The 27,436-nt window shown below is 37.5% G+C and overlaps 1 protein-coding gene across 4 annotated transcripts in view; it reads left to right on the top strand.

The window, feature by feature from the left end:
• The window catches only part of DGKB (diacylglycerol kinase beta), a 385,657-nt gene that overhangs the window by 32,097 nt on the left and 326,124 nt on the right, over nucleotides 1–27,436 (top strand). For 2 of the 4 annotated variants that reach the window (XM_083866610.1, XM_083866607.1), the window contains exon 1: nucleotides 12,576–12,679. The exons of 1 other annotated variant lie outside the window; for it this stretch is intronic. The gene's annotated coding sequence lies outside the window, so the exon portion shown is untranslated. Of the gene's footprint in view, nucleotides 1–12,575; nucleotides 12,680–13,759; nucleotides 13,840–27,436 lie in introns of those variants that run through there. One more of the 4 variants, XM_083866609.1, reaches the window with a different exon arrangement.

The raw sequence follows: 27,436 nt of genomic DNA, 5'->3' as shown, positions 1-27,436 counted from the left end.
GTACTGCATTTAATACCAAATATTACAAAAATAGCATAACTTCTTTACGGGCCTAACAGATATTTAAAGCAAATATCTAAGCCATTGTTATATCCTTTTCTAGCTGTGATTAGTAGAAAAAAGGATTACAGACTGAGAGTGTTATAACGTGAGGAATTTCTCTTTGTTCTTATCTTCCATATATACTATATATTCTACCTAATTTATAACTCGTTAAATAAACTTCATATTTCTCTTGTGTTTCCAGAACATTTTTCTCTGTTCTCTTTGTCATTATTTAATTTCCTAAAAATATTGGAAGTTAATATGAGTTAATATTGGAAGTATCCAAGATCAGGCTGGATTTGAGCAACCTGGTCTGGTGGAAGATGTCCCTGCCCATGGCAGGGGGTTGGAAACAGTTGATCTTTAAGGTCCCTTCCAACCCAAGCCATTCTGTGATCTAGTATTTTACCTGTGTGCATCCATCAGTTTTTCTCTGACCTCTTTATTTAAGGTTGTCTTTCTACTTTTTGCATATAGTTCATTGGTTTCATTTTTTTTTTCTTAAAGCAAGAATAAAGTACATTTATATATTAATAAGTAACAAAGATCTCTTAGTTTTCATATATCTAGGGTCCCATCTGGAGCTTCTAATGCTGGAAAATGAAAATCCCACCACCTTTCCATGAATATTCACTAATATGGACTAATTCCTCCCAGTGTATCCTGAATGGTGTAATTTAATAACTTCTAATTGACTACAGTTGTGACATCTAATTAAAAATTTAAATTAAGGTGAAGGATTTTAAAACTGTAATTGAGGTCTTTTCATTTGCTGTGGTTTTCAGTCTAGTCAAAGCTCAGTATTTTCTCCTAAATGCAGGGCACTTTTTCCTTAGAAAGGAGAGAAGCAGCTCTTGTGTACTTTTGCTTCTGATAAAATTTGCAAATTTGGTCATTTTGGGAATAGACTGATCCCTCATGCTGAGGAAGTAGCTGAGTTATTTAAGAAGTAGCTTTTAGCAGTTTGTGGCTGTATCTGCATACTAAAATTATTTTGCTGAAAGCATTTCTATTTAAAATGGAAATGTGTCATTGCATGGCCAACTTTGCCACAAGTCCTTAGTGGTATCTTGAAAAACCTGCAGAGATCTGAGTCTCTGGAAGGGGATGTACTGTACCTGTACAATATCATACTGGATCCTTACAGGTACAGAGGGTTTGTACACTGTAAGTCTCACAAATTCTTTTCTCCTGTCTCTTTTCAAGTGCTCCATGCCAAGTATTACCTCTCAGTGCTTTCAGTCTCAAAGAGACCTTGCACTGGCTCTTTGTAAATTGCAATCCTTGTTCCTTCGTGGAAGTGACCCAAATGGTCCCTGCTTCCCACTGTGTGCATGTGAGTCAGCTGACAGACCAAACAGAACAGGTAAATGCTTCACTTATGCTGAAACCTTCTTCCCAGCCAAGTTGCTAAACTAAGTGTCTCTTATCTGTTTAGCCACTGACTTTTATGAAGTTTACAAGAATTTATCATCCCCAGAGACTTCTCCCCATCCTAGGAAAATACTATGAAGGAGCATGGATGCATTTGTAACAGCGTCAGCTGTTTTAAGGTTTTCTACTAAAATCAAATGAGGATTAGTTAAAACGCTGTTATATCAGAGAATTATAGAAAGGTAAGGGGTTAGGAAGAGACTTAAAAGATCTTGTAGTTCCAAGGCTGTAGAGTTGTCATTGTCTCTCTGCCTCGGCCAGCCCTGACACCACAACAGGAAAGGGTAGCGGGATGAACCTCGCTGATCCCTTGGGTTCTTGTTTGCCCGAAGGAGTCAAGCAACGACAGCAGGAAAGAAAGAAGGACTCTGCTCAGGGTTAACTACTGGCTTTATTCATCCCCCAGTGGGGATAACCTCAGTTCAGGGTATCTGCCTCAGCAGACACCCCTCAGCAGAAGTGACCTCTTCGCAGAAAGAGCAGGAAAAGGTGGGAAACCCCCAAAAGTAACATCTTTTACTGGGGAGAGGAACTCAGGGATGGGTTTGACTGAGGACAAATCAGGGATCATGTGGGTATGGCTCTGCAGGTAAATGACACATATTATAACAAATCAATAACTTGGCTGGGGAGACAGCTGAAGTCTTGTCCAATCACTTGGGGCCCTCACTGGAACTTTCTAGATTTTTGGGAGAGACCCCAAAGTGACAGACAAGACCCAGGGGCTGGATAACTTATGATTGACATATAACTGGGATTGGGGTAAAACCAAAAAGGGTGGAACATGGGTGACATGGGGCAAACCATTACAACTTACAAAAAACAATATAAAACAAGGAAAAAATACATACATAAAACTGATAAAACAAAAAACACACCACTACACATGGCCCTCTCCTTTAAGCAGGGACAGCTGTCACTAGGCCAGGCTGCTCAAAGCACCATCCAGCTTGGCCCTGAACACGGCCAGGGTTGGGACATCCACAACCTCTCACAATGGGGCAACCTGTTCCAGTGCCTCATCACTCTCACATTAACAAATTTCTTTCTAATATCCAACCTAAATTTCCTCTGCTTCAATTTTTACCCCTTAATCCTTTGTCCCATCATTGCAGTTCCTGACTAGAAGTTCCTCTATGTAGGGCCCATTAAGATTCTGGAAAGTTGATATGAGGTTTCCATGCAATATTCTCCTCTCCAGGCTGAACAGTCCCAACTTTCTCAGCCTGAAATATGTCTTAGTTTTCTAACAGTAAAATCAGCTTTGCGTTAAATATTTTGTCACCTCTGTTAAAAGCTGAAAGTTCTTTTAAAAAGCAGAGTGCCATTTGGATAAGGCCTAAATTTACAGACATCTCTAAAAATAAATTGAATTGTAGCTTTATGATGACCATCATTGAATTAAAAATCAAACCAAAACCAACAAACCAGATACAATAAAACAGGGATTATTGAACTTTGACAATTGCAAGCTGTGTGTCTATTTTGTGAAGGTGGTGAGGAGCTGGAGAAGTCCCTATGTATATCTTACTCCAGAACCCCACACACCATACCAATTCTGACGGTTGCAGCACTATTTGGGATTGTTGAACAAGATGATATCTCCCTTTCCCCTCCACCAGTCCTACTTCACTCAGTGTCTATGTCAGGTGAAGCTTCCTACAGAAGAATCAGGGATCAATCAATGAAGAGTAGAAGTGGTGCATAATGTCTGAAATTCCAACTCACGAGTGCTAAAACACTGCACCAAGAATAACTGTATGCAGGTGGATGACTATTCATGCATATGCAAATGCACAATATCAAGGAGATAGTTTCCAGATAATAAGCCTGAATATATAAGTGATAGAAATTAGCAAAATTTTCAGCATCAGGATTGATTTTTGTTCTGAAAGGGGCTGTGCATGTTTATTCATGTTAGCAGACAGAAGTAATTCTGTTCAAGACAGTTTTGAAAATAAGAGCTAATCAAAGTGTTTGTTATACATTGAAACTCAGCATTGCAAAGCTATTAAAACTAAAATATTATAAAAACTGTTATAGAGATTAAAGAAAACAGAAGAAGCATTAAATTAGTTGGTATACTCAGAGTGCAAAAAAATTAGCCTATAAAGTTAAACTAAGGAAGTAGCAAATGCATGCATTGTATTTACTGTTTGGTTTCCTGGTTTTGGTTTCATTTAGCTTTTAGAAGCAAACATTTCCTATGCCACACAGCTATAAGGCTGTAGTTCATAAAAGATAGGTGAATATACACAGTTCCATGGACTCATTTTATGTTAGAGATCGAACAAAATTTGCTATTTCATTCTGCTGGCACTGTATAAGTATGCACATCAGAGATACTCCTTGCTCCAGATAATTTCAGTCTAAAGAAGTAAAACATATATAAGGAGCTAAAAGGCTTGCTGTAAAATAGCATAAATGATTGATTAGATTATCTAGGCAAACACTTAAAATGAAGTTCCAAGTATGTGGTCCTTGCATCTTGCTGTTTAATGCTAAATTCAATATGTTTCTTCTTCTTTAAAACTTAGAAACCTGATGTTGCACATATTTATATATCCAAAATGGCTCTAGTCTCCATGATTGAGACATCATGGTAATTTATGGAAAAGTTGAACTAGAGTCAAAAGAAAATTCAAAAAGAAGCATAGTAATTTAAACAATTTTATCTAATAGACATTTCAGGGCATCTCCAACAGATATTCACATCATCTTAAAAGTGTCACCATTCTTTTATTTTTTTTTTTTTTTTTAATTTTTCAGGAAAATGATAAAGTGACATCAAAATTAGAAGTTGTTTCAAGCATTTTCTGAAGGGGTTCAAGGTCCTCTCCTCCACTATGCCAGAATTTTAACATTCAATCTGGTCTTGGTGGAATCTGTCTCTGTCACTTCTTTTGATTTAAAGAAATTTTATTATATCAAAATTTGATTCGAAATATGGCTTTATAGACCCCCTAGGTGGAAAAGCACCCTGGAATCCAGAAGAAACAGAAAGTAGAATCAAGTTCTTGGCCCTAAGTAGGAGTATCTGTACAGTACCATTCCTCTGTTTTGTCCAATTCATCTTTTCTGTATTGCTTGGCATTCACAGGTAGTGAGGATGATGAATTATCTTCCTGTGAAGGAAGATTTGCAGATTTGTGAGCCTTCAGGAAGAGAAGTCTGAACTTGGCCACTCAGGTCACGTACTTAACCACTGGGCAACCCTGGGCAATCTGCTCCTGGTGACAATGATTGAGCCAGGAAGGTTGGATCAGATGACCTCCAGAGCTCCCTTCCAACCTCAGCTGTTCTGAGATTCTCCTAAGTTTTTGGAGCATTACCTCTTTGACTTCTGGCATTATTTCTGAGTGAAAAATCAATTTCCCTGTGGCTTGTACGGACCTTGAGTATTTACTGTGAGAATGATTGAAATGTGTTTTATATTTAGTCTCCTGAAGGAGATATGAAAGAAAATGGCCCACTGGTGGCCTAGGCATTGATCTATTATCAACAAAACTAAGAAATTTGTGGACATCTTTGAAAATAGAACTTTAGTAACATGGGGATTTTTTTTTTCCTTCTGACTGAATACTTGAGGTTTGTTGTGTTAAAGGAAGATTTTAAAAATTGCAATTTTAAGTCACAGTGCTGATTTTACATGTGTAGATCTTGGATTTCAATGTCAAATAATGGACCAATATCTAAGCTCGCCACTGAGTGCTTTGCTCACAGGATGCTGCTGCTCTCAAAAACAAGTTCCCTTGTTTTCATCCTATTTATATGGTGTAAGTCTAGAGTAAACTATGTTGATATCTGTGACAGTACAACTAGAAGAGAGCTTAGATTTAACATCTTGTAAAACATTATTCAAAGGCCAAACTACATTGATAAATTTCTAAAATTTTCCCTGGAAGCTGTATGTGAATCTGTTCTCAGAAAAGTGAGTGGAATGAGTTTTTTGTTACGTACATGTTCAAAACACTAAAAGACATGAGCATTTTAACAATAGTAGAAAGTATTAAGAATAGAAATTTTATTAACTTTTAACAAAACCGAGTTACTTGAAGTATGTGCAGTGTAACATTAATTTGTATATTACATTTAAATACTTTAAAATATATCAGTGAGCAAAGACAGCAGCATCAAGTACATAAAAGTAAAATATATGCTTCTTTAGGGATCTACTTTATTTTAGATATAACAAATATCTTTTATTGAATTGTTATAAAATATGTTGTTCAACTGATTTAAATAGATCCCTGACATTTAAAAAAAAAAAAAAAAAAAAAAAAAAAAAAAAAAAAAAAACACCTCAGATGAAGAAAAAGGAAAATCTTAAATTTCACCAAAAACTATATATGAAATCTGAGATTTAAAGGCTATATATAGACTAGGTGCTAACTAGCCCCTATTTGCCACTATTGTTTTCTTTCTCTGATTGCCTTGAATCCACTAAAAGACTGCTGGTGGCTTCCTTGTTACTAACTTGAAGAAAAAGTACTCATAATTTTTTTTTATTGTTCAGCCCACCTTTTCTGCTTTCTTCACCTAAATTTCAGTGATACAAGCCATTTCTGGAGATGTTCTTCTAAATTAATTCCATCAGCCTTCTACTTTCTTTTACAGTAATTAAATGTAATTAGTTCTCTCTTCTCTTCTCATTTTTTTTCAATTTCCTTTTAGATATAATTCTTCTTAACTATTTCTAATTTATTTCAGCTTTTTAGTTCTGTTCACTTTCAGCAATAATAATATACATACCTCTTGAGTATGTAGAACAATAGTACCTAACCCTAAGTCTTGATACTGATTGCGTTGTTAATTATTCTCATCAGTCAGGCATACTCATGCTAATATAGTTTGATATATAACTCTAGCTTACTAACATAGTATATATCCTTCTATATGTTTTTTTCCAATTTTTTTTTTCTTCTGAACACATTTAATGAAAATGCAAATGAAGTAGGGCTAATTCGTTAGGTCTAACTCATTAGAAATGCAAGTTTTGAATTTTTTTAGTTCACTCGAATGTTTTATGACAGGTTATACTCAAATATTGTGAATGACAGGCATATGTGTACTTTTTAATTTCAACCCTACTTTAAAATAATTTCTTATAATTCTTGTTCTTTTTCTGAAGCTGAATTTTTATAGGGTGCTTTTTCAAGCTAAGGAAAATTGTAATACCATTAGCTTGCTATGTATTCCTTTTCCTTTCTGTTCTTTCCTTATGCTGCATCAACCAGGAAAATGTTGCCATTTTCTTTTATGGTTTATACTAAATGCTTTCCATTTTCATAGAAATTTCTAGATTAAATTAAACCCATTTTTCTCTTCATTATTGATTCATTAGTTCTTCAGTCCACTATGTCTGTACTGATACTTGTTTGATTATAATCCGCAAAAGTTCTATACTGCCCGTGGCAGACATATATTTTGTTCTGTTACCTCTGTCAATTCATGAATCTAGGGAAGAGTAGCTGGGCTAACTTCTGTTTTTCTCATCAGAAATAATTTGAGGAGATGATTCTTATAAATTTCTCCTGCATATTTATTTTTAAGACATGACATCCCACTGTTGGCCTTTCATTAATCTACCCACGCGAAGCAAATGTGCAGGCATGATGTTTAACATAACCAACATGACCAAAGCAGAATTTAGAAGAAATTTAGAAAACAGAGGAAGAAAGACACTACACTTAGGAGTTCCTCAGTATCTTTCATTTTGTATTTTAGCAACAGGAATGATCTCTTCACTAGATGATTACCATGAATGAACTAAAATCATCTAAGTTTAATAATTTTGTCCATCAGTTCTTTTAACAATTACAGAGAATATATTATGTTTCAATTCCTCTTGAACTAAGTTTAAACAGTAACAAAAAGCATTCCTGTAAAAATTAGACTGGTCATTGAACACTAAATAGTGATTCTGCAATATGTGTTAAAATTCAACAAATGTTTAAGGACATGTTTTATCTTTTCATACAGTAGAGTAAACATACATATGGTAATTTATCTTAAAACTATAATTTAAAATTAAATGCATATTTGAGATACATAAATAAATATATCTCATTTTTTGATGTCTGCTGGCCATCTGCTTCTTTTTTATATCCTGCATATATATAGAATGAAATGTAGTGGAACACGAATTACTCTTATAATGCTACATCCAGAAATAGACAGTAATCACATTTTGCCCCTTACTTCCTGCCCCAGTTAGGTGCTAAAATATTTGTATAGAGCTTAATCGTCTTTACATTTTAGAGTTTCAGAACGAGTGAGCTGTTAGATGTCTACATCTTAAGTAATCTTTAACTAAATAATATCTCTTCAGACTGAGTAAACATGTCTCATTTAGTATGGCTAAGGGTTCATTCCTGCATCCAGTTGAAATAAGTAGTATCTTTTGTGTAGATTTCAGGAGCTTGTCAGCCCACTGCCCCATCATATTGCTGAAAATCCTCCCACTGACCTAAGGTTTGTCCAAGGTAGCCTGTTTGAAGTAAGAACAACAGAGGGGTAAAAAACCTGCATATGTACATAGAAGGTAAAGATGAAAATAAGTTGTAAGGAAAAAAGCTTTAAAATCATTGAAAGGTACTCTACTTCCTTTGTCTACTTCTTTTGTACTTGTCATTTCTTCCTTTTAAGCACTAGAGGTAATATGAAACCAGAATACGGACAAATCCATTAGTAATTTGAGCATTTTTACACCTATATTACACCTGTATTACCACTTGTTCATCTAGGATTGTCCAGCCTGGAAAGGAAGGATCTGGGGATACCTAACAGTAGCCCATGGAGTTAAATGCTTGAGTAGTCTAACAAGAAGCCAGAGATATGTTCTTCACAGTTATGCATGGTGGGAAGACATGGGGTTATGGACATAAGTGGAAATGAGAAGTTCAGACTTGATATATGAAAAAACAACTTCATCATGAGGATGCTCCAGCACTAATCAGTTGTCCACAGAAGTTATGCTCTCTCTGTCTTTTGAATAAAGCCCCTTAGTCTGATCTCAGATTTGATCCTAACTAGAGATGTCCTGAGAGTCTTTTCAGCCAGAATTATCCCATGATCCATTATTTGAGATGTAAGCTATAAAATACTGGTCAAAGGGGGCTAATAACACCCCTTGTTACTGCCCAGAATGGCACTGGTTTTCTTTTCTGCCAAGACTCAATGCTCGTGTTTTAGCTTGGTGTCTGACAAAACTCTCAGGGCTTTTTCAACAGAGTCGATCCCCAGCCCGGCCCCATCACTGAGGGGTTTTATTTCCCTAGTGCAGGGCTTTGCATTTCATAAGGTTCCTATCAGACCTTTCCTCCAGCATGTCTAGGTCCTTCTGGATGGCAGTCCTACCTTGGCAGGGGTTAATTAGTCCTCTCACCTGCAGACTTAAGGAATGAGTACTCCTGTGTGTCCTTCACATCACTGATAAAGATGTAAGGACATATCTTTTATCCTTAAAGATGTATTCCTGAGAAATGACACTTCCTATTGGCATTTAGTAGGAGTGCAGCCCTTTCACCACTACCCTCTTAGCCCAACCATCCAACCAGTTGCACATGTATCCAGTTTCCACCAATCCAGTCTGTTATGTCCCAACTTAGACAGGAGAATGTTGTTGGAATAAACATAGAAAGCATTGCAAAAGCCAAGATAAGTACCATCCACTGATACTTCCATTTTTCTCTCATCCATATATTCAGTCAGTTCATCACAGAGGACAATCAAATCGATCAGGCTAGATTTACCCTTAGTAAATTCATGTAGATTGTTCCCACGCATCCTGCTGTCCTTCATATGACTCAGAATGTATTCCAAGAGGAGTCAGCCTAGGATTCTCCCAGGGCAGAAGCAAGACTGACTGATACGTAGTGCTTGGATCAAGCAAATAATCTTGTGTGCTGGTGTTAATTCAACAGGTCTGAATTTAGATGCTTGCAGTCTTAAATCTTAATTGCGTTAATGAAAGAATAGCTAAAGATTCTGTTAGAGTATCTGGTGTCCTGGATAACAAGCCCAGAAAAACAGTTCAGCAGGTTAATGTAATTTCCTCTAGTTTGTCAACAGTCCCTGATTTTCTCCAGTAAAATGTATGCTCCATGGCATGTTTTCTTTTAGCTACCCTAGATTTTATACACACACATATATATAAAAAATATATTGAATATCAGTAACATGAGTGAGAGTAGACCTACAAATGCTTCTGGGTATTTTGGGTATTTCACACGATTTTTTTTCCCATCCCAATGGTGTAAATAGGTATATTACTGTGTAAGTAAGTACATGGGTCAAATGTTCTATACATACTATTCTATGGTATATTGTTATCACTACAATAATTAATGTAAAGTGATATCAGCATAATCTATGAAGGGTCTTGTTTCTGATGAAATAGCTTGATTCCTTTGGATCCCTATTACTAATTGTTTGTGAATTCAGTTTTTCTGAGAGGGAGCAGTGTAGTCTACTCTATATTGACATTTTATGATGAAAATACACAGAGTATAGAATTACTGTGAAGAAAGGGTTTTTTTTCCATTTAATTCTATTTTCTCTACAAAACTCTTCATATAGTGTAAAAATGTTCTAAGGTAGACAAATCGAATTTTGAGAAGATTAATTTTTTCTTTAACGAATTTGGTGAACTACATTAGTAAAACCATATATTCTGGAAAAGATTTTCTTTATATACAGCCTGCTGTTACCTCAGCTGATTTCACATGGAGTCAGACTACTTTTCAGTAGTTTGTACCCATGAGGTTGAACAGTAATGCCACCACTAAAGTCAGATTTGTAAGCCTGAACCCTGTTTCTTTCAAAACTACTAATATACTATAAATGCAAATGACTGGTATTGTTGCAATATATTAAAAGCAAATAAAACATTTTGGAAACTGAGAATTATTTTTCTGTTAGGGTTCTTGAGTTAGGTGCTTTATTCTTTCATGAATCATATAAAAATGTAGGGCTCCAAGTTCATCATAGCTTTATTAAATAACCAAATTAAAGTCATGCTTAGCAACAAAATTCATTTAAATATCCAAACACAGATCTAAGTATATAGTATAATAAATTTAATATTTAAAATTTTGGCCACGGCTTCTAAACATCTGTTATTTTCTTTGCTGTGAGGGAGTGAGCTGTTAACAGACAAACTCTTTGCATATTTTAATCTGTTTATGGTAGGAGCTTGATTAAAGGAGGGGAGAAAAGGCACCTATACAGTTGGGGCAGCATCCTGCTTCTGGAACAGGATGCTGGAGCTTTGTATTGAAACCAGAACAAAGATGCTTATGTGAATGTGCTATGCACAAACACTGCCACTGAGCTCTGTGCTGATGAAGCTCTTAGCCATAATCCATAATCCATCTATCCCCATCCTCTACCTATTTTCAAAACAGAACATAATACAGCAATGTTTCTAAAACTAGACATGTGGATAGCAATCTCCTAAGTATTTTCCAGTGGAAAAAGGAATCTTAATGTTAGAGGCTTTAAGTTTGGCATCTTTTATATTGATATTTCACAGCTCAGCTGTACTGAGTTGGCTTTCACCTGTGTGAAGGTTGTTGCTTTCCTAAGGCGAATGAAATGTTTAATGAAGGGGTTAATTTTTCTTCCCATGTTGTAAGACCTCCAAATTTTTCTATGGAGTTTAAAAGCTACAAGTGTCAAGGGAGTTTTCATTCCAAACTGTAAATGAACTTGTGGGACCTTTTCCATTTCAATAGGAACTGAAGTTGGACCCTACTCTAATACACAGCAGAAGAGAACAATAAAGGCCTAAGTTAAGTGAATAAATGGAAGTTCTGGACAACATAAAAAATAGGTTTTTTATTGTGATACTTTTTTTTGCAGCAATTTTTATTTTTTATATGACCATGCGTAACTGAGAGTTCTTCAAAGCAATTTTCAAGGCAATATGGTGGTTCAAAACCAGCTCTCTGCCCCATACCACAAGATGTAACATTTTATTGCAAGGCCTATAAAAATTTTGTGTTGTACTGGAATGATTTATCACCATTAAGTAACTACTCACTGTATTACAGTGTTTTGATCCTTATTTAGTAACTTGAGGCTCAAATATACTGGTACTGAATTCCTTCGCTGGGAGAAAAAGAATCTCTTGAAATCAGTGTTTTAAAGGGAAAGCAATACATCAGACACAGAGAACTAAAGACAATACTTGGCATGTGCTACTGTAAAGCTGGCATTTGGAAAGATATTTATAAAGTTGACTACTGGATGTGAATTTAGAGGCTAATACATTTGATGCTATGCCTCTGAAGTACATATTTTTACAAAGTTACAGAAAACTTGGGGTTTTCTTGGTTTTGTGAGAATATGAAGAGAATTGAATAGATTATTTAGAATACAATGTGAGTTCATTTAAGGCAATCAAAACTATATGAAAAATGAAATTTTAGTTACGAATGCCTTTGTATCACTGAGTATCTGGTATAAATATGTACTTATTCCATTATATAACATGAAAATTGCGTTTCACTTGTACACTGGATGCTCATCTAAATTTTCAAACTTTTGTAAAACAAAAAGTTGGAGTGTCTATGAGTTTTGGAAATGTGCTAATTCAAAACACTCAAATGCCTTTTATGGTGTTGTGGGGAAGGCAATTTATAGAGAGCAGGTACCATTTATGCTGAGGAAACCATGGTCAGTGCACTAGGTGAATTAAGGAATTCTCCTTTAAGAAACCTCTCTATAAACAAAATCAGGCTGGCATAGTTTTCATGCTTCCTAAAATAAAGAGGAATCCAAGAATTTCCAGCACTTGTGTCTTATGACTAAACCCTTTAAATGCACATTTTAGAAAGGCAGAATGGATACATGTACAAAAGAAACAAAAAATACTAGTAAATGTTTTTAATTTTGAAACTTCAATGGATTTGTTATATAAAATTATTAGCAACATGCTAAATCTCATCTACATGGCCTAATACACCCTTCAAAGCTAGTCTTTTAGTGTCGTGTATCAACAAAGTGAATACAAATAAAAATTAATGCCATTATAATTAAACATCAAATCAGGTTCCCGGCTGAAGTTCTGAGGCTTATCTGACCACTCAAGACTTGGGGAAGATGGAAATTGGTCGTGTATGGAAATCTCTCACTAAACACTCTGGGGACCCGTCAATGAGAGTTTGATCAGATCCTGGTTGTGCCTTGCTAAACGGTAGGCACCGGCACATTCATTTCCCTGCCAGTGCTACTCCGCTCCCTTATTTTTTCTGTCTGAGTAATTGTGCAAATTCTCGCAGGCCCTGGGTGGGTTGTTGCTGCCCTCAGAGAGGTTCTGGAACAGGTGCAGGAGGAGAGCGGCCGCAGGGCAGCTCCGCGGAGGGGGCTCGCCGAGGTTCCGCGGCCGGCCGGAGGGAGGGAGGGAGGGAGGGAGCCCTGCGGGCCGGGCACGGCGGAGCTGCTGGAGCGGGGCACGGCCGGCCTTGCCGGGGACAGCGGACGGTGCGGTGGCGGGGAGCGGGCAGCCTCTCCCGGCTCCCTGAGCCGCGGCCCCGGGGCGCAGTGCCCGCGCACCTGCCTGGGAGCCGCCGCCTTTTCCCGGCGCCCGCGGCCGCGCCCGGCGGGGCAGGTACCGTGTGCTCTCCCCTCCGCGCCCCGCGGCCGCGCCGCTGCCACGGCCCCGCCAGCCCGCGGCAGGGACGGCGACCGGAGCCCTGGGCGGGCGCCACCCGCGGGGACACCCCGTAAACTTTGGGTAAGTGTTGCGCGGGCTCAGCGCCTCTGGGCGCGGGGCGGCGGGCGAGGAGCGCCAGCGGAGCTCTGCGGAGCCCTGCGCGGGTCGGGTCGTGCCGCACCGCCGCCACAGCCGGAGCGCTGGCGGAGCGGGCGGTGCCCGGGGGATGCGGGAGCCGGACAACAGGTACCGCAGCTGCGCGGGGGCGGGAGGGGCTGCGCAGGGGGTGTCTCTGTGTGTGTGTGTGTGAGTGAGAGCCTGTGTGTGTGTGTGTGTGTCTCGCCTCTCCCCTCCCCCCTGCCGCCCGGCCGGGAAGGGGGTGGGCGATGTGCTGGCGCACCGCCGCTTAAAACCGCGCCGCCCGGAGGCGCCTGCCCGTGCCCGAGCGGAGGGAGGGCGGCTGCGGCTCCGCGCTGTGCGGCGCAGGGCGGCGAGGAGCGGGCCGGGCGAGGGCGGCGGTGACCCCGGGGGCCGGGCCGGGCTGCGGCAGCCGGCGGCGGGCGGGGCGGCCGGGGGGTGGCGGCGGTGTCGCCGCCGTCGCTGGCGGTGGCCGGGCTGGATGGCCGGTCCCGCTCCTGCCCAGGGCGCCGGGCTCTCCCGCATCCCAGGGCCGAGCGTTCCCCCGCCCGCATCGCACTGCAGTAAGTTCGCCGGGCGCTGGGCGGCCGGAGCGGGGCCAGCCGCGGAACGGGGGGGGGCGGGATGCGCGGCCGCGGGTCTGGGCGGAGTGGAGGGGATAAGCTGAAAGTTGTAGCTAGCCGGGCTGGGTTGAATTCTTCCCCACGCTTCGCTTTGATTTCTGGTTACTGTTAATTTGTCTCGTCGCCCTGTATCACTTTGCTGAAGCTCAGCCGGTGTCCCTGTGCTGCCCCTGCCCGCCGGGCTCAGAGCGGTGGGTGCTGAGGCATCCAGGGGAGATGCGAGCACAGCCAGGGCAGGAAACAAAAGATGCAGCTGCAAACTTAGGCATTAACCTGGTCCTCTTAAACTTTATGTGTTGATGTCTCAAGCTCATGCTTGTGTTCTGTGTTTGTTTTGTTTTGGGGTTTTTTGTTTGTTTGTTTATGTTTGTTTGGTTTGTGGCCCAGTGTTGTTCTGATTCTTTTTTAAGAACAGTTTTATTTGTCGGAAGTGAATGTAATTACATTTTTCATTGTGAGCGTCCTGTTTTGGAGATGGATTACAGGTTTTATCATCAGATTACTGTATCATAGGTATTATTTGTCCATAGCTAAAGAAGCAGATTGTAGGGGTCTTCAGTTCTTCATTGTTTGACTGTTTTTCTACACATATAGGTAGAATTTTATTAATTTTCAAAAGCAGTTTTATCTGGTTGATGTAAGTTTATTAAAAATAATGGAAAACTTATAAAACCCTATCATAAAAAAGGCAATGCAACAGGATGGGGAAAACCAGTAATTGTAGCAGGAGATGTATGTAGTCAAGTTTTTATAAAAGCTACTTGACATTTCCCACTGCCATTTAGGTTAAATGACCTAATGTAGCAAGGTAATAGTTTTACTTTGCACTTGAATGGTATGATGCACATATTTAGAAAGTCATTATGCATCCAGAAAAAAAATCCATACCAAGAACCTAATATGCATTCCCAAATGACTGGACTTGTGCTATGCTTTATGGATAACATGACAGGAAATAAGTCCCTCGTTTCTCCCCAAAGTGGTAATCCAGTATTGCTCAGAGCCTGAATGTCTATCTGCTGGTACAGAAGGAAAACAAGCATTGAGAAACACAGGACATCACAAAGCAGCACTTTCCTCCAGGGGCTTCTCTTGTCTCTTGTTCATTTGTCAAGGTAGAAGGACTTTGCTGTTTATCATGGCAGGGAAGGCCTGGAACAATTATTCAACAGTCTGAAATGTTTGTGGAATTATATATTTTACACTGTAGATTTGAAATATTTGGGTCTAATTGTGTTAATCTAATTTAGGGGCCTGCAAACATCACAAGTTGCTGTTCTTATGCAGATTTAGGAGAAAGCCCCTTTCTTATTTTTTTTAAGGAAGAAGTAAGGACTTGTTATCTACTAGCTGAAATCATCCTTTCTAAACACCTATAGGTGTCTTGAACAGCATTCAGTAGAAGTACATGAATAAACAGATTTTTTTGAGATTTCATGCAATATGAAAGTAATAAAGTTAACTGTTTTAAAGAGCACTATATTTTAGGTTTTTACTTATAAGGAGGTTCTACTGTTTCTGCTCTGAAACTGTCACTATAGGATGGTTGTCACTGTAGGATGGATCTAGGTACCTCTTGCCTATGGAATGAAATCACTGTAACAGGAATGAAGAGAATGATGAGAGAGTTGTAGGAAACCTCTTAGAGCAGCATTTTGATAAAGCAGAGTGTAAATAGCACATCTGAGGGTAAAGGTAGTAATAGGTTAATACTGCAAAACTTCAGTCAGTTGGCTGGATGGCTGTACTGGGCTTCTTTTGTTTGTGTGTGCATGTCAGCAGCACTGAGTTCTTGAGAATGGCACATACAGAATGAAAGATAATAGCCAGAAGTCATGCTTTATATTTAATGTAATAAAAATTAACAGCATATAGCATAGAATCATGGAATATCTCCAGTTTTAAGTGATCCATAAAGATCATTGAGTCCAGCTCCCTGCTCCTCACAGGACTACCTAAAACTAAACTGTGTGACTAAGAGTATTGTCCCGATGCTCCTTGAGTATAGATAATAGTACAATGTTTCATTCTCTTTGAATTATGACTTTTTTAGATCATGGATAAGTTAAGCCTTCTGCATACAATTTCAACAAGTCTTTTTAAGGCCTTGATGAAAAACGGGTGATGAAACATTTTCATCTGTATCAGGAATTATGAAAGAGTGGTGACAATTAGAAAGGAGTGGGTTACAGAAACAATTGGTCTTGTTTTGTGGTTTGGTGGTCGATCAAGAGAATTTCACAATTTCAAGATAATTTAAAGCCAGACTTCTATCTGTGGAAAGGAGAAGGTACTTGTGAAAGACATTTATGCTTATTTTAAAGTTATGATTAAATTCTCCCAGAGAAATCTTAGAGACATCATTCCCGTGCAGTGCTGTGGAAGAAAAGGATGCTGGCCTCCTGAAAGCTCCCTACAGCTTGCTGCTATCACGTAAAGTTTGCAACCTGCTTCAGAAATTCCCAGCTGAGCTTTGCATTACTGTCTAAAGTGAAAAAGATATCACGAATATGGACTACACCTTGCTCTGGATGTAATTCCCGATTTCTTTAACACTTGTGTAGATTAGGTTCCAAGTGTTGGTCTGAAGAAATTATGGTATTTCACAGCCAGTTTAATCAATAGAAGCTGGTATAGAAGGTTAAAAACAATAATTTTGTGACAAGAATTCCACGTAAAGGATCTCTTGACCTTCAGTCGTGAGTTTCTTCTGTCAGTTTGTTTCCTGTGGCACTTACAAAATAATTAGTAAGAGTAATAGAAGACTAAAGGCAATTACTTGTCCATAATTTTAGTTTTTCATAACAGCAGTTTATTAATAATTTTCTTTTCAGGGACTACTTTTATAGCTAAACCAGCAAATTGACAGTACTGGAAAGCTGAAGAAGTGACATGCTCACTGAGGAGAGTTTGATGCTCGTAGTTATTTTTAATACTTTGCCTAAAAAAATGAGAAAAAGTTAAAAATTTGTGTTTTGAAACTGATATCTTGATTTTGTCAACCTGACCTAGTTTGCTGATGCAGGTGAAGTATTTAGGCTTAATTTAACAAGCTGAGAAGTAAATATTTATTTATTTAGTTGGAATTGAGATGAATAACTGTCCCCAAACACCCTGTAAAACAGCTTTATACAATGTAGAACACATTTTCTTTTTTAATTGTTTCTGAAGAAAATAAAAGCCTTCTCTGAATAATGTTTGCAGCAGTTTAGCCCTGAAGGGATCTAGTTAGTTTGCCGCAAGTTTAAAAGCTTAACAAATGTAAGTATTTGGAGGCTGTTTAATTATTTCTCGTCCTACCTCTTAATGCAAGTTTGGAATGTAAGTGTACAACTCTGACACTATTGCTTTGCCCTAAAATATTTTTTAAAAAGTAAATAAAACAAAGACAAGCAGGGTTGTAGACATGTTTGCCAGTTCAGTGTTACTAATTAGACTTCTAATTCTGGGGACCAATTAGCATTTTATTTTTAGATGTTTGTTGCTTACCATAACTAAATGACCTCTAGATACCTCTTTCTTCTCTATTAAGGATTTTATGAATGACTATTTTTATGGTGTCAGAAATATCTAGTTAATACAAATGCCATGAATTACTTAATTCTCTTTAGGTTGCTCTTCAGCCACATTTTGATTACTTGGTTTGAAATTGTTATGAGTTTTCTTTTTTTTTTTTCATTAGACATTCAATGAGATCTCTAGTACTCAATAGTTGTAATAAGAAACTCACTCTCTAGTCCTTGCAGTGGTAATAATCTCAACAGAGATGTAACAAATGTTTTCATGAAAGTTTGTGTTGGTGTATCCAAACCTGTGAGCCTTCTGCTGTGACGTGGTGCTTTGCTTGCCTTTTGACTTGCCTTGTGGATATTAAAAAGCATTCCCATGTATTGTTGGTTTAGTCAGGGAATGGGGAAAACTCACACAGTTAATAGAAATGTCTTTCTTTTCTCCTTTGTCTTTTAAAGCATATTGTGTAAACTATCAGCAATGAGTCAAATTTATTCTCTTTGGTCTGAATTTTCCCCTCGTGGATGCTTCTGATTTATACACTGGTTTGAGTTTGGAAATTACCTGAAAACAATCCTGAATGCTCCTGAAGTATATGTGGCTTTTCCATGCAGTGACATAGTATGTTTGTGGCCTTAGAGAACCAATAAGCTAAATTTAAGTGAAATAGAGGAATGGCAAATAGTAAAGCAGCTGTATCACCCTAGGAGGAAATCTCAGGTGGTGTGGAATCAGCAAATTTTGCTGTCTTGTCTTCTGAAAGGAAAAGTAGAGTTTTATTCTAAATCAAGGCCATGGAGATTATGGCCTAGACATAAGAATATGAATCACTCCATCCCGAGACTCAAGGGTCTGCTGCTGTTTTTGCCTCTTCAGTCGTGGTTTTTCTCCTGTTTCCTGCATGAATTTATGAATTAATCAAGTGAATGGGAGGCAGTATTATGCCAGAAATAGGTTTTAAGAAGGGAAGAAGGAAAAAAGAGAATAAAGAAAAAAAAATAGATAACATTTATACCAAAAATTTGATACTGAAGTAGATGAAAACTGAAAGATATGTGATTACAAGCAGGAATGTATTAAGCAAGCAAAAGGAAATATAATGCTTACTTTTTTTCCCTTTTCAATTCTTTTCTTTTTTTCCTTTTTCAATGAAAACCTTTTTTCTAAAATTTAAAAGAATTCTGTGAAAAGGTTTAGGTTTAGATATGTAAAATTTGATTTAATCTCCATTCTGTAACCAGAATGCTGTTTTCATACACTCTTAGAATATTTTACTCAATATCTTTACTTTGTCTGTTTCTTTAGATTTTGATAGCTTGGCCATCATTTAGAAATGAAGTTTTAAAAATGTTAGAAGTATACATTAATGGATCTATTCTGTCTTCTATTCAATATCTAAATACCATCTGGTTACCTTCTGTCTCTCTTATTATTACAAATGGAAAGTCAAAAGCACCTGCTGGGGGAAATTTTAATTTTGAGATGAGCATCCTTTATAGGTCAGTTGAAGCACATTCTGGATGTATCCAGGTCTCTCAATTCATTATAAAGGGTGCCTGGCTGCTGTGACTTGTTCACAATTTAAAATCTAATTTTAAGACATCCGTCTTCGTGTGAGATAAATTATACCTTTAGATATTTTCTCAGCTAGGAAGGTAAGGAAGAATTGAACTCCTAAGAAAGTATCAAGTCTTCTCCATGCATTACTGAATATAAACACAAAGTAAAATAGCCACAAAACAGTAGTTCATTAGAATGGGCCATGTACCAGAAGTTAAATATCAAAGGACCTATTTTTAAACATATCTAAATAAACAAGTACTCTAGAGCATTTCTATTTCTATTCCTGTCCCAAAAACATGACTGTGGTGTGTTTTTACCAAAAAAAGTGTCTTAATTTGTTATTGATATAAAATATTTCAGCAATACTTTTTAATAAAAAATAAAATTACAGGCTTTTCTAAAAATTCTGGATTTACTTTGAAACTCTGAAGCCTTGGACATTTAGGTTTACTTTGTTCTACATGTTGTACACATTGAAAAACTACTGCATCTGTGATAAGATTTATCTTCATATGCTGTTGTGATTTTAAAATTCTATAGTACTGCAGCCACTTCTGCTCAGGATGTACAGTGGGTCATTTTGTCTGTTTTTACTCTAAAAGAACCCACCAATGAAGATGTTTCTGTTCCAACAGCCTGACAACTTCTATATCAAGGAATTCAAACCTTCTAAACAATATTATCTCATATAACAGAGGTATAAAAATTTGCACTGCCCTTTGTTAGGCTTAGTGCTGTTGACACAACTTATTTCATAAAAGTAGAATGGCTGGAGGGATTCTGGGAAAACTCACAGCTTTGAATATGAGATGTTGTTAAAAACAGTATAGTACTCTGATAAGAATGATCTTTTACTTCCTCTTTCAATTTAAAATGCCAAGTGGTTATTTTGTTTTCCTCACATTGTAAAATATCATGTTCAGTTACAGAATACTTTGCTTTTTTAAATTCATAGTAGTTCCTCATAGAAAAGCTTTATGTTCCATCTCAGACTGTTTCCTATAAATAAATATTCACCCAGAAACTAAAAAAAAACCAGCTTCTATGAGTGTTCAATATATTTTTCTGCCTTCTATTGCACAGTACACCTGGGTGGTGATTTTTACATACTTCTGTTGGTGTCGAGCACAAGAGTCTTGCTGAAGATGCAGTACTTATGTCTAGTTGCCTATTTAGGTTGTTCAAGTCCTTTAAGAATTTTTGTGTGTTCGTATTTAGGTCTGAAGAGCTAATGAAGTCAGGGTAGGTCATCTCTCAATGACAGAAGAATTTGTAGAATCTTTCAAATACAGTTTTCCAGTTAACAGGAACATATTCCATCATATTTCAGTGTGGTTTAACAAGCAGGTAGCTGTAAAGGAAACAAATAAGAATATATGGGCCATAGTAAAGATCTTATACTTTTAAGAACACTTCTTCTGGGTTTAGGCCATATTCCCTCTGACCTTATGTCAGTTCAGGGCATGTGCCTGATAGCTTAAGTCACTCCATGAAGCTTTTTCATTTTGGATCTTACATTAGTGACTCAGAATGCTGTCCATCTCAAGGAAGAGATGGCCTTTTCAGTATCCTAATTTGATGATATATTGAGGTGGTGAGTTCTGCATGATTAGTGCAGGACCCTAACTAAAAGGGTAACAACTCCTGTGGGGGTGGTGGAGTAATGTTTTCATCATCTAGAAACCTTGAAAGCTTCTGTAATTCATCCATAATTCATCTACAATCTTAAAGTAAAATTAAATAAAAGCATTATTTTCACAATCCAAAATAAGCTACTGTGGAACATGGACTTTAATGAAAGCAGTTGTAGAACTGAGACATTCTTGCTTTGTTTATTTGTACTAAAATCAGATCAAAATCTGTGTATCCTGACAAGTTACAACTCCTTGGATTTGCTGTTTAGCCAGGTTCCAGTTTGTCTTGCATTATTTACATTTTTGGCCATTTTTCACTGGAAAGCATCACAAGCAGGAAAGGTTTTCCAATACTTGTACATATTTCTTGTCACGTTCTGCAGTTTTCATTCAGATTCAAATGCTTCATCCCTTCCCCATGTAGAGTTCTTTAATTTATTCGGGAAAAGTTTCATTACTCCTCCCCTTGTCTTGTTTGCCTCTCTCATTCTTTGGAAATGCAAATATGTATTTGACAGAGCAGGTGCCATCTCTTTTAAGCTGAGAGCAAAGTATTAACCCATGAAGGAATAAAATGCTGTTTCTCTCCAGGGAACTTGATGCATGTATACCAATATCAGATCTTGTTTCTGATCCTTGTGTTTTCATATCAACACGTATGTTGATAACTATGCTTCCTAATAACAAATGAATATGCATCACATGTGTAGATAATTACTACATGTTAATATCAAAATTTATTTTCATCCAGCTCTATGTTTGAGGTACATGGAGACAAGTGTACAAAGGTGCATTGCACTTGTATGTCTACTTTCTTTATATAACCTAAAGGTCTCAAACGCTTTAAACCAATGTCTTCTACAGCCATTTAAATGCTTTAGGGATATGTAAGAAATGATTTGGTTGTTTAAAGGAAAGTTCCTTGTGCAGAGCACAAAGTTTGGAGGGATTTTAAACTGTTAAAAAATCAAGCACCTGAAGAGAGAACAGCTGTGGTAATGATTTTCGACCTGTGGGTGTTGAAGAAAAGATAATACTGAGTCTTACCTTGTCTTCAACAATGGTGTCATTGATTCTTAAGATTTAGCACGTACTCCACTGAATATTTCTTGTTTTGAGATAGCCTAATAAAATAGAAGAAGAGGAGGGAAGGAAAGAAAGTTCATGACAGCATAGCCTTTCTGACTTGATACTTTAAAAGCCTCATATTACTATTAAATACTGCAAAATGGTTGTAAATAGCATGATGACAACCTTACATATGGTCATGAAGTTTATTATGGAGAAGAATCTTGTGTATTGGAGATGGACTCTTTTGAAGAGTTGATAATGCAGATTACATTCCTCAATACAGTTGGAGTTGGATTCTGTAAATGACAGCTAACACAATTACTAAAGGGGATGTTTTCATTGGTTATTAACTAGGTACTTTTGAAAACTATATATTGCCAGTAAAGTATTTTTTGTGTGTGCTTCTCTGTGTTTGTGGGAAGTATGTGTTGTATATGTGGCAGGTGAGCACCCACACTCCGTAGTGTGGTAGACATTGTAGCATTTACTTCTTCTTTTCCAGAGAAAAATAATTGCTATTAATCAATTTGTTTGTTGTTTGTTTGGTTGGTTGATTTGGGGGGCTGTTTGTTTGGGTTTTTTGTTGTTTTTTTCTGGGGGAGTCAAATTCTACATATTGTACTGAACATTCACTGTGACTTATTTATATCTTTATCAGGGCACTATTAGTGGGGCAGGTGAATGGGATCGTTCTTCATCCTTCTTAAAAGCATAAGGATAGCTTTACTGGATAAAAGTCTGTCTGGACTAGTATGCTGTCTCCGAACAGCGATTATCAAGAAGAGAATAGAGGAATAAGCTGATGATGTTCAGAGTGTTCCTTCAGGTTCCAACACATTATTATTTTACAGATATCTGAGATAGGCCTGTTTCATTTTGAAGATGGAAGAATTCTAGTGTGCTCTTATTTTTTATGTTCCATCTTTTTTGTCCTCTTTTTCCAGTTCTCCAGCAATCAATTTGCAAATACAAAAAAGCTCTGTGTGTTTTTCAGAATGCGAGTATACCAGGGATCTATACAATGAAATATATTGTTTTATTCTGAATTTTTTTCCAAATACTTTTACTTTTGAATGCTGTCAAGCACTGAGCTGATCTTTTCTGATTGTAAATCAAATTTTTTATTATACTTCTGAGTGGTAACTCATCAGTGATGAGCTCACTGGTCATCATTTTAAATGTATTGTTACAATTTTTTTTAATGTACATTCCTTTAGATTTATCAATGCTGAGGTATATAAATCTATTCCAGTGGGAAGTAGAGGATAGCATTAGCAAGGAACAGCAAGGACAATCAGACTGCTGGAGGATTTAGTACCGATATCATACCTAAATTCATTTTCAACTCTCTAAATCTTTTCCTGTACCTATCCTTAAAAAATTTTAGTGTCTGTTAAATATTTCATTGGTATGTCTGTAATAACAACTAAAATAATGACTTACTAATCCATTGGAAAAGGGTTGTCTATCTTTTTAAATAATACGTAGTGAACTTAATTTTTTTTAAAAGATACTCAATGCAACAATACCTTGTGTCACACTTCTTGCATAAATTTAGTCATTTAAAGAATTATAAAAACCAAAAATATCTAAAAATTTTTTGAAATATTTTCACTTTTTGCTTTTCTGTGTTTTCCAATCTTCTAATCTTAACCTAATACAAAATATTCTGCTGCCTAATCCATAAATACTTGGACTTTGTTAATTTAGAACATGAGTGTGTTTATATAAGTCTGCCTACCTTCTATATAAATTTCTATTGACTACATGCTGAATATGCCAGCAAATATTCGTTGCAGTTGTGAACATGATTAAATTTATAGCTGTCAGAATCCATCTGACAGTTTAGTTACTTACAGGAATTGCACTTTGAAATAGTGCAATATTAGAGATTAGAAATAGTTAGAGAAACAGTTCCTACCCAACTGACTAACCCTGGCCGGGTTCACATTAGATCTGGATGAAATCCAGTACATGACAAATTTTTTTATTTCGATTATATGCCCAACAGAAGCCAGCTCTGTCACTAGGGCTACGTGTGTATGCATTACTAATAAATATTTGGCATTATATTGCAGTATTTCTATTACTATTTTTTTAAAAAATCAACATCACCACGGTCTGTCGGAGTCCAGGGCATCCCTCTGGACGCCCTGGAAGGTCACAGACCTCGGTAGAGAGGCCTGAGACCTGAGAAAGAGGGTCTGGGGTCTGTGCAGGGGGGTTTGCCTGGCACAGAGCCCAGGAAGACACAGGCTTTGATTTTAGTCCATGTGAAAAACTTCCAAGCAGAAAAGAATTACAAGTCACAAATGTGTAAAAGATAGTAGTGTAACTAATCACCATGTAGAAAGTTTTGTGGTTTTGGGATTTTTAGAATGTATGTGCAAGGGGACAAGATGGAGGAATTAGGATGAAACTCTGGGTTCTTCTTGTTCTTCCTTGGTATCCATCTTCTGCAGTGACGTGGGCACAAGGTAGTTTGATAGGATTGGGTCAAAGTAGGGATGACCCTTCTAGTATAGTTAGTGGGCATTGGTATGAGATGGTAAATAATAAGTACCTAGTTATCTGTATAAAGGCAGAGTGACCTCCCATCACGGGGGGAGTCACATCGTGTCCAGGCTGCTGTGAACACCTTGGCCGGACACAAAGAACTTGTAAGATAAGAATTAATAAACAACACGAGAAACCAAGAAAACCAAGACCTTGAGACTCCACATCATTCTCGCGCTGATTTAAAGCCTTCAGAGGTTGGAGAGAGAAAAACACTCCCTCGAACCCACTCGAACCACCAGCCTGGAATCTCGGGTCAGAGAGAAACCTAAACGTGGGAATTGGCATCCCTGGTTGCCTTCCAGTGGACACAGTGGACACAGCAAGACCCTTCCAAGAAGGAAAGAAGACAAGCTGAGAAGACTGGGGAAGAAATTTCTGCCCAGAGAGAGCAGCTGACTTCAAATTTGCCTTGGACTGACGAGCTCCAAGGGCCCTGGACCCATCATCCTGAAATCTGCAGGTCGGTGATGAGGAAACCTCTGAACTGAATTTGACACCACCTGCACTGCATTCTTTGTTTTCAGTGAGAACACTTGAATTTAGAACATGGTCATCCTCTTGTCATATGGCAGTGGGAACATGGATTTGGAGTCAATCACTTGGACCATTGTGGATCACATGTGCTCACATGGACCACATAGTCATTTACATCCTCAGGAAACATGTTGTTATATGCCTCGTGCAGACTGGGGTTCACTGAGCTTCAATTTTACACACTGTTACCAGGAGCCACAGAATGTCCCTATGGAGTCGAAAACATAACCCAAGATTTATAATACAAGACTAAGTCATTAAAACAGTAATGTTATGATAGGACTAAATACTCAGATAATTTTAGTTTAGAATAAAATCTAATACTTTATCTGTCTGTTTTCTGTCCTCATCTGTGAAGATATTTAAGCAAAGCTGTTACTGTCATATTTTTTAAGGTCTTTTATTTCAAATATTGAAGAGGGTGTAAACAACATTACATCTTAATTTTTAAGTGTGACTGTTCACACTGGGAGGCTGTTTCCAAGGGTTGTACTTCTAAGAATTTGAGGATCACACTTAATTGAAAACAATATATTTCCCATAAATTATTCTGTATGAACTACTCATCATTATTTATAATGCTTGTAAGTAATGATGCTTATAAAGTGTGTAGCTTTAAATGACATAATTTTTAAAATCCTCTTAGTTAAAGTTACAGTTCATGTGTTATATGAATCTAAGAGAAATATTGTCTGGTATTTCATAGTCTGAACTAATGAGATAGACCTGTGCCCTTGTTAGGTGTACAGTAAAAGAATTTACATTACAAAGAAATCTAGGCAGATTTAGCACAGAAAGATAGGTCTTCAGTAAAAACTATTGAAAAGTTTCTGGACTAGTAAAATTAGTGAATACTGAATGCTATCAAATGACAGTATTAGTCTGTGCATTGAACTTAAGAGGGTGAATGTGATAAAGCAATGGTAATTGAGGAAGGCTGATGCTGTTAGACTCCTGTTCCTACTCCTTTTAAAGTTTACTTACTCTAAATATATTAAGATATGAGCAATGTTTCTTAAACTTTGAAGTTTTGATGAAAAAACAATGTATAGTGTAAAATCAATGTGTCATGATTCTTACTATTGAGGTATGATCTCTGGTGTTGTGAGTTTATTTTCTGTGTGTTTTCTCCAAGCTGTGTCACTGCCCTTGTAGCAAATGCAGGGAAAGCATGTGCAGATAGCTTCTAACCTGCTCATACTTTGAGGGAGTTAGATTAGACCATGATGAATTCCTGCCTCTGGAGCTTGAACTTTTGAATTATTTTTCTATTTGTCTTGACCTTGCTATATTGAAACTGTTTACAATTCTGTTTTCTAGAAACGTGTAAAATATATACATTAATTCTTTGAGAATTAAAATTCCAGTAATTGGTCTCAGATACAGCCCTCTGTCCTAGACCACTGTTATTTCTGTATACTGCTCTACATTGCTAATTAGCTGTGCATTATATGATAGGTTTTTTTTTCTGTTGTATATATGCTATGGTGGTAAGAGTCTTAGAAGTATTAAAATATACCAGTATAGTCTAGAGAATTCTTTAGAAACAATATATATTTCTTATGCTACATGAAAATACGTATTCAGTCATACATAGAACTAGATCTGTAAAATAAAAATGTTAATCTCTGCATGTAAGCCTTTTCCTACACTATAGAATCAGAGAGTCAGTGAAATGTGCATCAGATTAGCTCAGCTCAGAGTTATTTCTCTTATTGTCCATTCTTTTTTTATAATATTTTGTAAGAAATACTTGTTACATTTCCTCTAACAGACCACCAAAGGAGCAGTTGAATAAAGCTGTAACTATGTCTAATACACCATCATACATCCTCTAACTGCCCCTGCAGCTCTGGTTTTTCCATCTCTGCTGCTGCTTCTTCCATTTCCATGTCCTTGAGCTGTTCCTGCTTTTCTTTTCCACTGGATGTTGATAATGCACTTGAGGGATTAGGAACTGTGAAAGTGGGACCTGCTTGGTGATAAAGGCACTGCTCATGGTGACTATGGTGGAGGCAACCACAGCAGAGAGAAACTGAATTTCTACTCTACAAGTCAGCTGCTTTGCAGGTTTTTTGGTGGTTTTTGTTTCTTTTTTCTTTGTATGTGTATGGTTGGTTGGTTGTTTTGTTTCTGTCACTGTTGTTTGGTTTTGACATGGTTGGTTTATTTGGCTGTGAATATGTGTATCCCAAGACTGGGGGAAACTGACTTGTCTAGGAAATGAAGAGGAAAAAGAGAAAGCATTACAGTATGTTTTCCTAAATAATTTTTGCCTGTCAGAGTAAGTGAGAGCTTGCCCACCCCCGCCCCACTTTTCTGAAATGGAATTCTAGTAAAACTTGGGGATTCTTTCATGTGTTTCACTTAATTGTGTCTCTTTTTTTCAATTTCTACATCTGCTTTGGTTAGCACAGACCTGATATAGGGGACAGAGAGTTTGCTGCTATCCTTTTATCAGTGGGCAGTCACTGCCCAGATTGTCTTATGCACAGTCACATTTGATTTACATTTTACTTCAGTGTGGATTGGCTGTATTTCCATATCAAAATATTTACTTTTCTACTTGGGATGATTACAGCAGTTAGTGATATGGGAAGAGTCATTCTGCTTTCCTGTTTGCTGAGTGCTGTGGATAAAATTTAGCAATGTGTAAAAGCGAACGG

This window comes from Zosterops lateralis (assembly GCF_965231275.1).
Source record: "Zosterops lateralis genome assembly, chromosome: 1".
Lineage (NCBI taxonomy): Eukaryota > Metazoa > Chordata > Aves > Passeriformes > Zosteropidae > Zosterops > Zosterops lateralis.
The sequence above is the reverse complement of the archived record's forward strand: the minus strand, read 5'-3'. Positions and strand labels throughout refer to the sequence as shown.